The sequence below is a fragment of the Palaemon carinicauda genome, chromosome 35, assembly GCF_036898095.1.
Source record: "Palaemon carinicauda isolate YSFRI2023 chromosome 35, ASM3689809v2, whole genome shotgun sequence".
Classification (NCBI taxonomy): Eukaryota; Metazoa; Arthropoda; class Malacostraca; order Decapoda; family Palaemonidae; genus Palaemon; species Palaemon carinicauda.
Window position 1 is genome coordinate 18,664,240 of NC_090759.1, and position 12,774 is coordinate 18,677,013.

A 12,774-nucleotide genomic window follows, 5' to 3' on the forward strand; every position below is an offset into this window, starting at 1 on the left:
CGTGTAAATGATTACTAACAATTAGTTTAAAATGGGGTAACCATAAAACCTATGAATTCGGGCTTTTGAATATAAAATAATGTTGAGACCGCAACTTTTCTTAGTTTAAATTGGCCTTTTATCGTTTTATATACAAGCAAGAAAATTATGGGTATATTATTTGATTTGCGATGGAAAGCTATGATATTTGCGTATAACAAGTGCAAAAGGAAAAAGATTTTGGGAAATTCTTGGTGGAATATATTTTACAGATTTCATAGTCATTGAAATTTCAACATGGCATAATTATCGGAAAAATCAAATTCTACATCATTCTATATGGTTCAAGTATTTAAAATTTACTTTTAAAATTGTTATTTTTATTTCTAATTAAAAACCACGAATCTAAATTCATTGACAGCTAATACAGGCACAATATTTCCCAAGAATATTTGATATTACAGCATTAAGTGGTGTTGCATGACATCATCTAATATATCAAACCTAACGACAATTTTCAACGATAAGTTGGAAATATATTTTTGGAACATCGTTTTCATGAAAACTATATTGAACTTTTCACCATTTCTTTCATATACTTCATCTAAAACGGTTGAAAATTTGTCTAAATATTTCTGCATAAAGTATTACCTTTAAGTTTTTCATTGTTACAAAAGCATCTAACGGCAACTTAACTATATATTCAAATTTGAGAATATTCTTAAACCTAACTTTCGTTTAAAATGATTAGAAATGAATCTTGAAATATACCTATCGGATATATTAGTATTGGAATTGGTAGTAAAGTACGCGGCTTAGATGTGATAACTAAAAAGATCATGTTGTGGTATATATCTCTCATACAATATTTATTTTCCTCAATCATCTTTAGTAACTTAAATGGAATACCATCTTACTAGACTTGTAAATATGACATTGCTGCAGATTAATATAGTTAATGAAAGTTTGTCATATAAAATCTTGACATTATAATACATTTACCATGGGCATGGAAATCTTGGCTTTTCACTTTTGTAAATTATGTCTGTAAGAAATGCCAGCGACTCACGAAATAAGAAAGTTAACAATAATTACAAAAGCAAACAAAACATATCAATAAACAGTCAAGATATTTTACCGAATAATTTATTTTCCATTTCACGTACTTTGTAACTCTGGCAGAAAAGTTTTGACTCGAAGCATTCAGTCACTTTCGTAAATCACGAGAACATATTTCCCACAAAGAAGCACCTTATGAGTTTTGGATTCCTTCAAAATATTTTTCTTCGCAAGGTACAACGCACAAAGTGTCCTTTGAACTTTGTTTAGAAATTCCTTATCACCAAGTCCTTATTTGCTGTGCATATAGGCTTAAGCCTACTACTGGACCGTGAGCCTACTCTATAACACACAAATTTGTCAGGTTACTATATTTGTAGATAAATACAGAACTATCCAAATATTAATACTTCTCGAGAAGTTGATTGCGAAGGAAAGTATGTTTATTTGAGAATTTTACAATTGCTCTCCATCTCACCTAAATCTCAATAGGATAAATTGGATTACCAAAACATCTTAGAACAGAAAGCTCCCCCATATAGTTATGAGCATGCCAGACAATAAATATGTATGTACGTATGTACATATATATATGTATGCATGTATGTATGTATGTATGTATGTATCACTTGCTAAGCTACAACCCTAGTTGGAAAAGAAAGATGCTATAATTCCAAGGGCTCCAACAGAGAAAATGGCTCAGCGAAGGAAGGAAATAAGGAAATAAATAAACTAGAAGAGAAGTAATTAACAATTAAAATAAAATATTTTATGAATAGAAACACATTAAAATAAATCCTTCATATATAAACTATTAAATCTTCAAAAACAAGAGGAAGAAAAATTAGATAGAATAGTGACACCGAGTGTACCCTCAAGCAAGAGAACTCTACCCGAAGACAGTGGAAGACCATGGTACAGAGGCTATGGCACTGCCCAAGACTAGAGAACAATGGTTTGATTTTGGAATGTCCTAGAAGAGCTGCTTACCCTAGTTGAGAAGTCTCTTCTACCCTTACCAAGAGGAAAGTATCCACTGAACAAATACAGTACAGTAGTTAACGCCTTGAGCGAAGAAGAACTGTTTGGTAATCTTAGTGTTGTCAGGTGTATGAGGACAGAGGAGAATATGTAAAGAATAGGTCAGACTATTCGGTGTATGTCTAGGCAAAAGGAAAATGAGCCGTAACCAGCGAGAAGGATCTAATGCCGTACTGTCTGGCCAGTCAAAGGACCCAATGACTCTCTAACGGTAGTATCCTAACGGGTGGCTGGTGTCCTGGCCACCTTACTACCTATATTATATATATATATATATATATATATATATATATATATATATATATATATATATATATATATATATATATATTATATTTCTTCATGTCACGCTCAGCGGCAACCACTCGGAACCGACAATCTCCCACATGTTGGTCAAACTACCATGTAGTTGGGAAGGGAAGAGGGGGTGAAAAAGGTTGAATCTGTGTGTGTGCTTGTGCGCGGATATCTAATAAAATATTTCAATATCATTTTTGACAGGTCGCGTACACTAATATTATCGTTTCAGAAAGGAACGACCTTTATGATGATTCGCTATTCGTCACGAGGCTTCCGAAATACGTAATGCTCTCACAACAATAACAAACTATTCTCTCTCTATCGACTCTGACACATCTCAATACTAAGTGAGGTCTTCTGGCTTCTGAAATTACAATCCGGTTTATCCATGTTGCCTTCTTTATCGTAAACCAGTCGAACCAGTAACTATCATGTCCTAGGATTCTTATGTAGCTTCATAAAGCGAATATCAAACGGTGCCAAGTAACTGATCAATTGGGCACTCGATATAGTTTCATGGCGTTATCGTTTTTCCAAAATGCTTCGTAACAATTCTTGGTAAATAAATGAACACTTTTACTGACATGATTTCTACGAGAATTAACATAACTTGATACGATTTATAACTACTGAATTTGAAGTAATTTAGTCTTCTTTATTAAGAACAGAAGTTTCCCATAGATATTATTTCCAGTGAATCAGACGTCATATATATATATATATATATATATATATATATATATATATATATATATATATATATATATATATATATATATATATATATTATACGACAACTGTTTTCCTTGTTGGAGTCTTTTGGCTTATAGTATCCTGCTTTTCCAGCTATGGATGTAGCTTGACTAATAATAATAATAATAATAATAATAATGATATTAATAATAATAATAAAAATAACAACAACAACAACTACAACAACAACAACAACTACAACAACAACAACAACAACAACAACAACAATAATAATAATAATAATAATAATAATAATAATAATAATAATATCCTCTTCTCTGAAGCGATTATACATAATCTAATTCTGAAGTTTTGTCGTGTGATAAAGCGAGTTAAGTATACCACCATCAGAAGAATGTCCAACGCAGTCTGTTCCCATTTTTTTCAAGGTCGACTCTAATCTTTTAAGACTGCGCTTCGGTCAAAACACCTGGTAATTACTTAATAAGTAGCACCATAAGTAGCGCCTGATATTTCAACATGAAAGTGAATTCAAGGGTGAGTGGAAGCTAAAACAATTTTTAACTTTCAACTTTTCTTTTTCTTTTGTCGACGCCATTATGTTGAAAACGACCTTTCAAACGCAACTCTATTTGCTTGCGAGATTTAAAAAATAATAAAATTACAAAATATTATTATGAAGTATTTATATAATTTTCACAACATAACAATATCAAATAGTACACTTTCATTGTTGTAACATTGAAGGGACAATGGATGAATCTAAATCACATTCTTGAACACTTTATATAAATACACACACACACGCATATATATATATATATATATATATATATATATATATATATATATATATATATATACATATATCACATAACCTTAGACTGGTAGCCGAAACGCAGCAATACCAAAATTGCATTTAAAGTTACTCTAAGTCTTCAGGTGTTGGGTAAGATTAAGGGATGTCCATAATCAAGAATTTGTAGACAAATTACGCAGATGTAACGTGGCATAATTTTCCACTGGTAGTAACCCAACTGTAATTACGTTCTAAAAATAACCAAGAACATTTTTCCTTTGTCTCTTCCCCATTATGTTTCGTTTTGTTGCTCACTATCTTATGTTGCTTAGACAAAGATCTATAGTCGTTAAAAATTGTAGGAAAAGTGCTAAGGCTGGAGAAATTTTTTCTTCTATATTTTAAATATAAAGTAAAACTATACTTTCATGAAGCGGTTCCCAGATGCAGTGAATGTGACACTTATATTAACCATACAATATGTTTTTAGCAATTGTAATCTTTTTAATTGGGAGATATTTATGTTTTTGCAGGAAAAGATTATCATTATCTTTTTTTTTTTTTTTTTGGAAATCCAAGTTTTTTTTTTTTTTTTTTTGAAATTTCAAGATTTTAATTTCTTTTTACGAAACATGTTTCATAAAAAAATTCAAATTCATATTTATCGTAAATTTTTATATAAAAATATATTTCTATCCTTTATTTCACAATTCAATGTTAGGTTCCAAATAAGTACTTTTATCTATCAAGTTTAATTGGGCTACCTCTGAAAGAGTCGAGCTTGACTCATTGGGCTAGTTAATCTCTTTCCTTTTCATAATAATAATAACAGCTATACTTTTTCCCTTTCTTTATTAAAGTTAAACTGATTTCATTTCATTAGGAATTTTGCTTATAAATCAGTTAATTTTATAACTGCAATACTAAAAAGAATACTTTTGTAAGCCTAATGACATAATATTTTCGAAGTAAACAATTTTATATATCACTTTAAACGAAAAGAAGGATGATGTCAAATGAAGTTATTACATATCCTAAAACCATAACTGATAAAAAAATTTGCCACTTTATTTAAACTGGAATGAAATACAAGCTTGCAGAGTTGTAATATCATCTTAATATGTAACTTCTATTAATTATCTGTATCATTTGTCTCTGGAGTGCAAAGCAAGTGCAACTGTTTCTATTGCTTAATGAAAGGAAAAGGCTGATGCTAAGATGTGAAATTTCAGAAAGTTTTTTTTTTTCAAAATGTAAACGATAAATTAGATAGTAATGTCATAAATGAAATATCTAAAGACATCGATAACGAAAAAAAAATTATTTTGATTACGTTAAAGTGGAACAATGCATTTGCAGGGCAACAGAGTAATTCAACATACTGAATAAAAAGTCTGTGTTGTAATTTAATAAGAAAATTTATATTAAAAAACAAAAGTCGTGTAATATAAGGCTATTGGAGGCATAAAATATGGGCTTATGTTATTGACTGAAAGCAAAACCTTAGTACTTCTGGTAAATAACAACAATGACAATAACAACAGTGACAATATTACTACTAACACTAAAAACAGCTATACTATCAAATAATATTTTACGTCTCTACCATAACATATATATGAAATATTTAAGTTGAATTTATCAATCATAAATAATCAACCTAAGTTCAGGCATAGCAGTATTTGTTTACTCATATACAGTACATCAAATAGAGATTGAAAGACCTATGGACGTCTGCGTCCTTGGCTAGTGCATGTGCTTCGATCACAGGCTGTTTACAAACACACATCAAGGTTACACAAGAGTGTGAAGGGTATAAAAGGCCTGTGTGTATACGTGCTAGTAAAACATAGTTGAGGATTGGCAGATACGGTTTGCCCGAGAGAGCAGAGGAAATGGATGACTGCATAAACTTTGCGTTGCATGGGTTATTAATTAGTTATTCAATACATCGTATTAGCTGGCTGTCATTAAGACTTTGAAGCAGCAGCTGGGCTCACGAGAGCGTCCTGCTTTTCTAACTAGGGTTGTAGCTTAGCTAATAATAATAATAATAATAATAATAATAATAATAATAATAATAATAATAATAACAATAATAATAACAATAATAATAATAATAAAAAAGTCATATCAAATTGATAAACTAGTTTTGGGGGGGGGGGGTAATTTTCGTGAAGTGTAAGTCTTAGCTAAATCGTCAGAAATAGTACAATAAAAACTGCTGATGTGCTGTAATTGCTAGTATTCATATCCATCCATATTCTGTAAATGAGAGAGAGAGAGAGAGAGAGAGAGAGAGAGAGAGAGAGAGAGAGAGAGAGATCACATCAGGTTGTCTTACCTGATAGGAAGAAACTCCAAAGAGAAAAAAATCCCACACAATATGAAAAATAATAGTTTTCTTTATCAATTCATTCATATGGTGCTAAAAAGAATATAAATACGATTATTATATTTTAGCCAAAGGAAAGCAAAACAAAATACAGATAAGTAAAGTGCACGCAAAGGGCAATGATAAAATCGACATTAGCAGCAGCTAATAATAACTATACTTTATTTGAAAAGAAGCCAATCGCCTTTTTTCCACATGTGCGATTAATTTAGCTATTGACCGAACACAGTTGTTCAAAACTTCAGAAGGATAGATACTGACTACTGAATGCTCAAATTAGATGTTAAATTCAGCGCAATTATATACATTTCCGACACTATACTTTCAATGCAAGATTTTCGAAAACGATGCAAATGTATAATCCAATTCATATGCATTTTGAAAAATGTTATCCGATCATCCTTTCAAATCTAAAAGCAAAATTTCAAAATTAAAGCAATATCACCCATCGTTAAACAGTTGCTATTTACAAATTAAGCAGAAGAAATACAACGTGTGTAGGCCTGTGTGTAAGATTTAAAGGCATAGATAATTATATATATATATATATATATATATATATATATATATATATATATATATATATGTGTGTGTGTGTACATATATATATATATATATATATATATATATATATATATATATATATATATATATATATATATACATGTATATATATGTATATATATCGTCAAATAAGCCCCAAATTCCTTTAATGATAATATTTCTCCAAAATATAAAATTACGGGTGTTAGTGATAAGATTATCATATATATATATATATATATATATATATATATATATATATATATATATATATATATATGTATGTATGTATACATATATATATATATATATATATATATATATATATACTATATATACACACGCGTAAAACTTACATGGAAACGTGATGCTCAGAAGCGAAAGATCCACAGGGAAAATGAAAAAGAAATAATAAAGTTAAGTCCAGACTAGTTTCGTAATACTTCTTCAGAGCACTGATTTATTGAGAGAGGTCTCTTTATATTTCATAAGGTACAGTGAGAGCAAAAACATAATTTACATATATATCTACAGATCAATACTCCACACCCAAACAAACGACATGGGCTTATATTCTATGGTGTTTGAGTGGGTGGAGTGCTTAACCCATTAGCCAGGTGTAAGGTGTGAGGTAATTTCGGATGGTAGGTCATTTCTAGGCCTTCCGATATATTCTCTATATTAATATGCGTTAACCTCATCCAAATAAATACATAAACATAATCATACATATATACCTACAAGCATGCAAATGCATTTGTTTTACATATCAATGCAATGGTATAAAAACATACCAATAAGTAGCAGTAAAGCATATACTTATATTTATACACAATAATTGTACATGCATGTGAATGATAGCTTTGATCTGAAAGATTAATTTAACATAGGTAGTTATTATCTGAGGTATAGTCAGTTCCACATCAATTAATCAAAAAAATTGTATATAGCTTGCAAATATCTTTTCATATAAATGAATCAAGTTTGTCCTCCGAAGAAGTAACTCGAAAGTAGTCAGTATTTAATCTAATATTTTATATTTAATTTTCCTAGTGGTTCTTTTGCGCATATATATATATATATATATATATATATATATATATATATATATATATATATATATATATATATGTATATATGTATATATATATATATATATATGTATATATATATATACATATATATATATATATATATATACACACACATAATATATGTATATCATCATCTCCTCTCACGCCTATATACATACCGTAAAAAAACTGAGTTCCAGATAGTTTTTCGAATCACTTCATGACTCTCCTTGAGGACTACATTGGTTGAGCGATGAAATTACACTTCAATATAATAGTCCAAGCCCAGCACCGTTTTATTTATGCTTTGGAGTGCTTCATTCTTATTGGGAGTTATCTGAAGGAACAAAACATATAAAATCCAAAAAATTACCGTCTTAATGACGCCAGACAGGACATTCGCACTGAAATGTCATGCCTTTTTGGCCCATATGCAATTTTTTTCAAATCATAAATTTGGGGTAGGGAAAACTGAAATATCAATTTCTCAAGAACCACGTAACCTGGAACAACGATTTACCACTCCAAATTTTTGTTTTCCTGAGCTCTTTGTGAGTTTATTTAGTATGTTGCATTCCTGCCTTGTTGAGCAGCTCTGACTGATTTAATTACTGTCATCCATTTTTTTTTTTTTTGCGGCAATATTTTAATGGAAATCTGTTATTCATGTAAATCATGATGCTGCATCTGCATTTATGGTCGGCTCCAGCGTCATGTCAACTGGGTTTCTGTCAAATGATGGACTGAAAAGCCCTCTTTGGATGAGATCTGCTGGAGGCCTGGATGCGAGTTGTCAATGTTCAATAAGCTCTGCACATATCACAACATCCGCCTTACATAAATTGGCTTCTTGGTAACAAAGAAGACTGGAGTAATCAATTATAAGGTACACATGAATATGCCCAATTCATTGGTCTTATAAGACGTGCTCAGAACCATGCATCTTTCCGCCAAATCTATGTTACCCATCCAATATGCAGCAATTGTACCATGATGTCCACTTCTTGTTCTGGTCATATGTTCTTCATACTTTTCAAGGAGGCTGCTGGTCTGCTGAGAATTTTCAATCCCTAGAAGTTGAGGCAACTGTTCACTGACTGCTGCTGACAAAGAGCCATTTTCATTATGAAAGCTATTGAAATATAAGTGTAAAACTCGAAAGGCTGTGGCTAGTAAAATATGAAGCCTATTACACCGGCTGTGGTGCTTTCCACAGCTAAACCCTTTCAATGAGCCTGACACAAGTACCTTTGTGTCAAGGATGGTGCTGTCACCACCGCTGCCATCTAACAAGAATCCAATGGAGATAAAATATGCCATCATGATATGGAATGCTCCAAAATTAGGTGACTCAGCTGCTTGTTTTTGGGAGGCTGGTTTAGCAATAGCTAAATCGTAGATGACAATGGCATAGTTTTCACAAGGCAGTGGATTGGCACTGAAGTATGGAACAGTGGAAATAGTATGGTTTGAAGATCAACAATGCCATTCTCACTCGAAATTAATGCCAGCCAGATTGATGAGTGATGAGATGCCAACAGATGAAGATGATGACGACAGTAGGACCATTATGACTCAAAATCAGATGACTCGCATTATGAGGAAGATCTTCGACTGATTAGTTTTAATGGGGTCAAAAGCTGTCAATTTGCATGTCCTTTTTGTGGAATATCTTACATTTGCAGTCCCTTCCATACGATAGGTAGCTCTTCCTTATCATTTCTCTGGGAAAAAACAACTCGACCAAAGTTAACACATTACATAATTCTTGTACCATTTTACATGAATTGCATGCAAGTAATATATTTCTATTCCCAAAACACACGGCGAATTAAAAAAAAAAAAAAAGGTTTTGACAAGTAATGTCCACATTAAATAGTTTTAATGTTTTTAGAATGTTACATAATTATAATCGCCAAATGTGGTGAAAAATAACTGCAACAATTTCCGTTCTTTCGTGTGACCAAGATTAACTGTTAATTTTAAGTTATACTCAATAAATAGATGTATCTATCCCTTTTCTTCATATATAGAGGCAAATTAAGGCAAAATCTGCCATTTCCAGGACACTATTCACATTATCCATAGATAGGCGAAATCCATGGGACACGACTACTTTAGGTGACATTTTTACCACACCTGACCTCATTGTTGTACTAATTTGCATACTTTGTATTTAATCTTACATAAATAAAAAATATTGAGTGTAAATCGTTATTCCAGGTTATATGGTTCCTGAGGAATTGACATTTTAGTTTTCCCTACCTCAAATCTATGAATTGAAAAAGAAAAAAAAAATTGCATATGGGCCAAAATGGCATGGCATTTCAGGGAGAATGCCCTGGCGTTATTAAGACTGCCATTTTTGGATTTTACACCCTATTTCCTACAGATAACTCCCAATTAGAAGCCCTCCAAAACATAAATAAAACAGTGCTGGGGCTTGGCCTATTAAGGTTATAGTGGTGAAACATTTTTTCATGATATAAAAATAGTTGGATACCCCGAAATTAATCAACTAAAACTGATAAATGAAAACTTTAAGATTTATTTAAATGGAAACTCAATATTTGTATGGATATATACATTATGAATATCAACCCACTAATACCAATCTGCCTTAGGACCACAGAACAAAGGAGAAATTCGTTTTTTGATAAGTACTTCTTCCTGAGCCTGATGACTTGAAAATGAAAATAATTTCTCTTTGGTTTTGTCATTCCGAGGCAGATATAATTCAATATAATATATATACATATATATATATATATATATATATATATATATATATATTCATATATATATGTATATATATATATTCATATATATATGTATATATATATATATATATATATATATATATATATGCACATATACAGTATATTTATATATAATTTATATATATATATATATGTATATATATATATATATATATATATATATATATATATATATATATATATATATATATATATATGATTTGTGTGTGTATGTGTTTTGGCGTATTTCATTGGGTCGATACCAATGTCATGGAAATCTAGGACAACAACTTTCAAGATATTGGATCTAAAACTTACTAATCAACAACAACAACAATAATAATAATAATAATAATAATAATAATAATAATAATAATAATAATAATAATAATTATAATAATAAAAATGATAATAAAAGGAAGATAATAAAAATGTAATCAAGGCTTTCAACTTTATAATAACATTAATAAGAAAATTGCCATATCAAAATAAGTCATCGGACGTAACAATGAACTTTTTAAAATTATGTACACAATACGAAATTGTCTACGCGAATGAAATTTGTTAATGTTCAGAGAGGGGAAAGGAAGTGAAAGCTGTAAAGTATTGACCACATTTGCTAACTTGAATGCTATGTAGGGAATCTTTTGAGGAGTCCTGTTTACTTAAGCTGTAAGGAAATGTTTGTACAGGTTTTATGAGTTGATGTGTAGCCTTTTTTTATTTATTGAAAAAAGCATGTTTTCTTCTTTTTTTCACAGAACATACATCACTGCCAAATCCCAATAGCTGTGAGGAAACAGCAATTAATCCGTAATGCTGATATAATATTGTTTGGCAGACATAACGAACCATATAGATTGCTTGAGGGTACAATTCTCACACTATTCTTTCTTATTTATCTTCCTCTTGTTTTTTTTTTTTTAAATTTTTAAGGTTTATGAAAAATCTATTTTAATGATGTTATTGTTTTTAAAATACTTCATTTAAATTGTTCATTACTTTTCTTGTAGTGCATTTATTTCTTTGTGTCTTTTCATTACTAGACTATTTTCCCCCGTTGAAGACCCTGGGCTTATAGTATCTTGCTTTTCGAACTAAGTTTGGAGTTGATAATATTAATAATATTAATAATAATAATACCTTACACGTTGCTACTGAGCATTACTATTCACATAAAGGCCAAGAAAAGCGATAGCTAATTAACCATCGAACCGACACTTGCCAGCAAAAATAGCCACTAGCCTTTTCAGTCATACCCTCGCTGCACATGTGATATATATATCAAAGCGAATCGCTCCATTGCATGGCATTGACATCTGTACATTACCTTACGGTATGATACATCAGTATGGGCAGCTTCAAGCAACTTTAGCGGTATATGCTTTTTTAAAAAATCATAGAATTTCAACATTATTTCTATAATTTGATCACAGATTAAATGTCCCCACTATCCGACTAATGGTTTTGAACCTATCGTTTGTTGAAGTCCGTATTTCAAATCATTTTTCTAACAAATTTCATTACGAAAACCTTCAATTCACTATCCATGTTTCACCACCAAGAAAATATATTTGTCAAACACATTTTCTCCTTTTCTCAATGTTTCAATATCAGAAGCTCTTTTCCTTTTATCGCTTTCACTATTCACAATCTTTCACATAATGTGCATATGTCTTCAATATTTTCACATAAGTTAAGCTGCCCTTTTTTCTTACCATTTCGTAGGGCTGCAGGTTGCAAAGCTGCGGCCTTTTTTCCTGTTCACAACATTCCACCGTATATATGCCATTAATGGCACGGAAACCCCACTCGTCTAGACTCGTTTCACCTGAATAGACACTTCAAGTAAAACTGACTGGCGTTACATCAAATCCCAGTGAAGGTCCCACGAGCCAAATTACACCCCGCCTACCTGACACCTGACACTTGGGGTTGTACCTTGCGATTGCAGCATTGGTCTCTCTCTCTCTCTCTCTCTCTCTCTCTCTCTCTCTCTCTCTCTCTCTCTCAAACACACACACACACACACACAACAGGGCCTCCTTCTTTTAACAAGTTTTAAAATGGAGTATTAGGAGGGGAAGAGAAAAGGAGTCTAGATAAAGGTCC

At 31.1% G+C, this 12,774-nt stretch overlaps 1 protein-coding gene across 3 annotated transcripts in view; it reads right to left on the bottom strand.

Annotated features, from left to right (window-relative positions):
• The window catches only part of LOC137627648 (potassium channel subfamily K member 6-like), a 110,057-nt gene extending 97,539 nt beyond the window's left edge, over positions 1-12,518 (bottom strand). The window contains exon 1 of one of the 3 annotated variants that reach the window (XM_068358790.1): positions 12,381-12,517. The gene's annotated coding sequence lies outside the window, so the exon portion shown is untranslated. Of the gene's footprint in view, positions 1-12,380 lie in introns of all 3 variants that reach the window. The other 2 variants (XM_068358794.1, XM_068358796.1) reach the window with 2 other exon arrangements.
• Between the last annotated feature and the right edge of the window lie 256 nt (positions 12,519-12,774).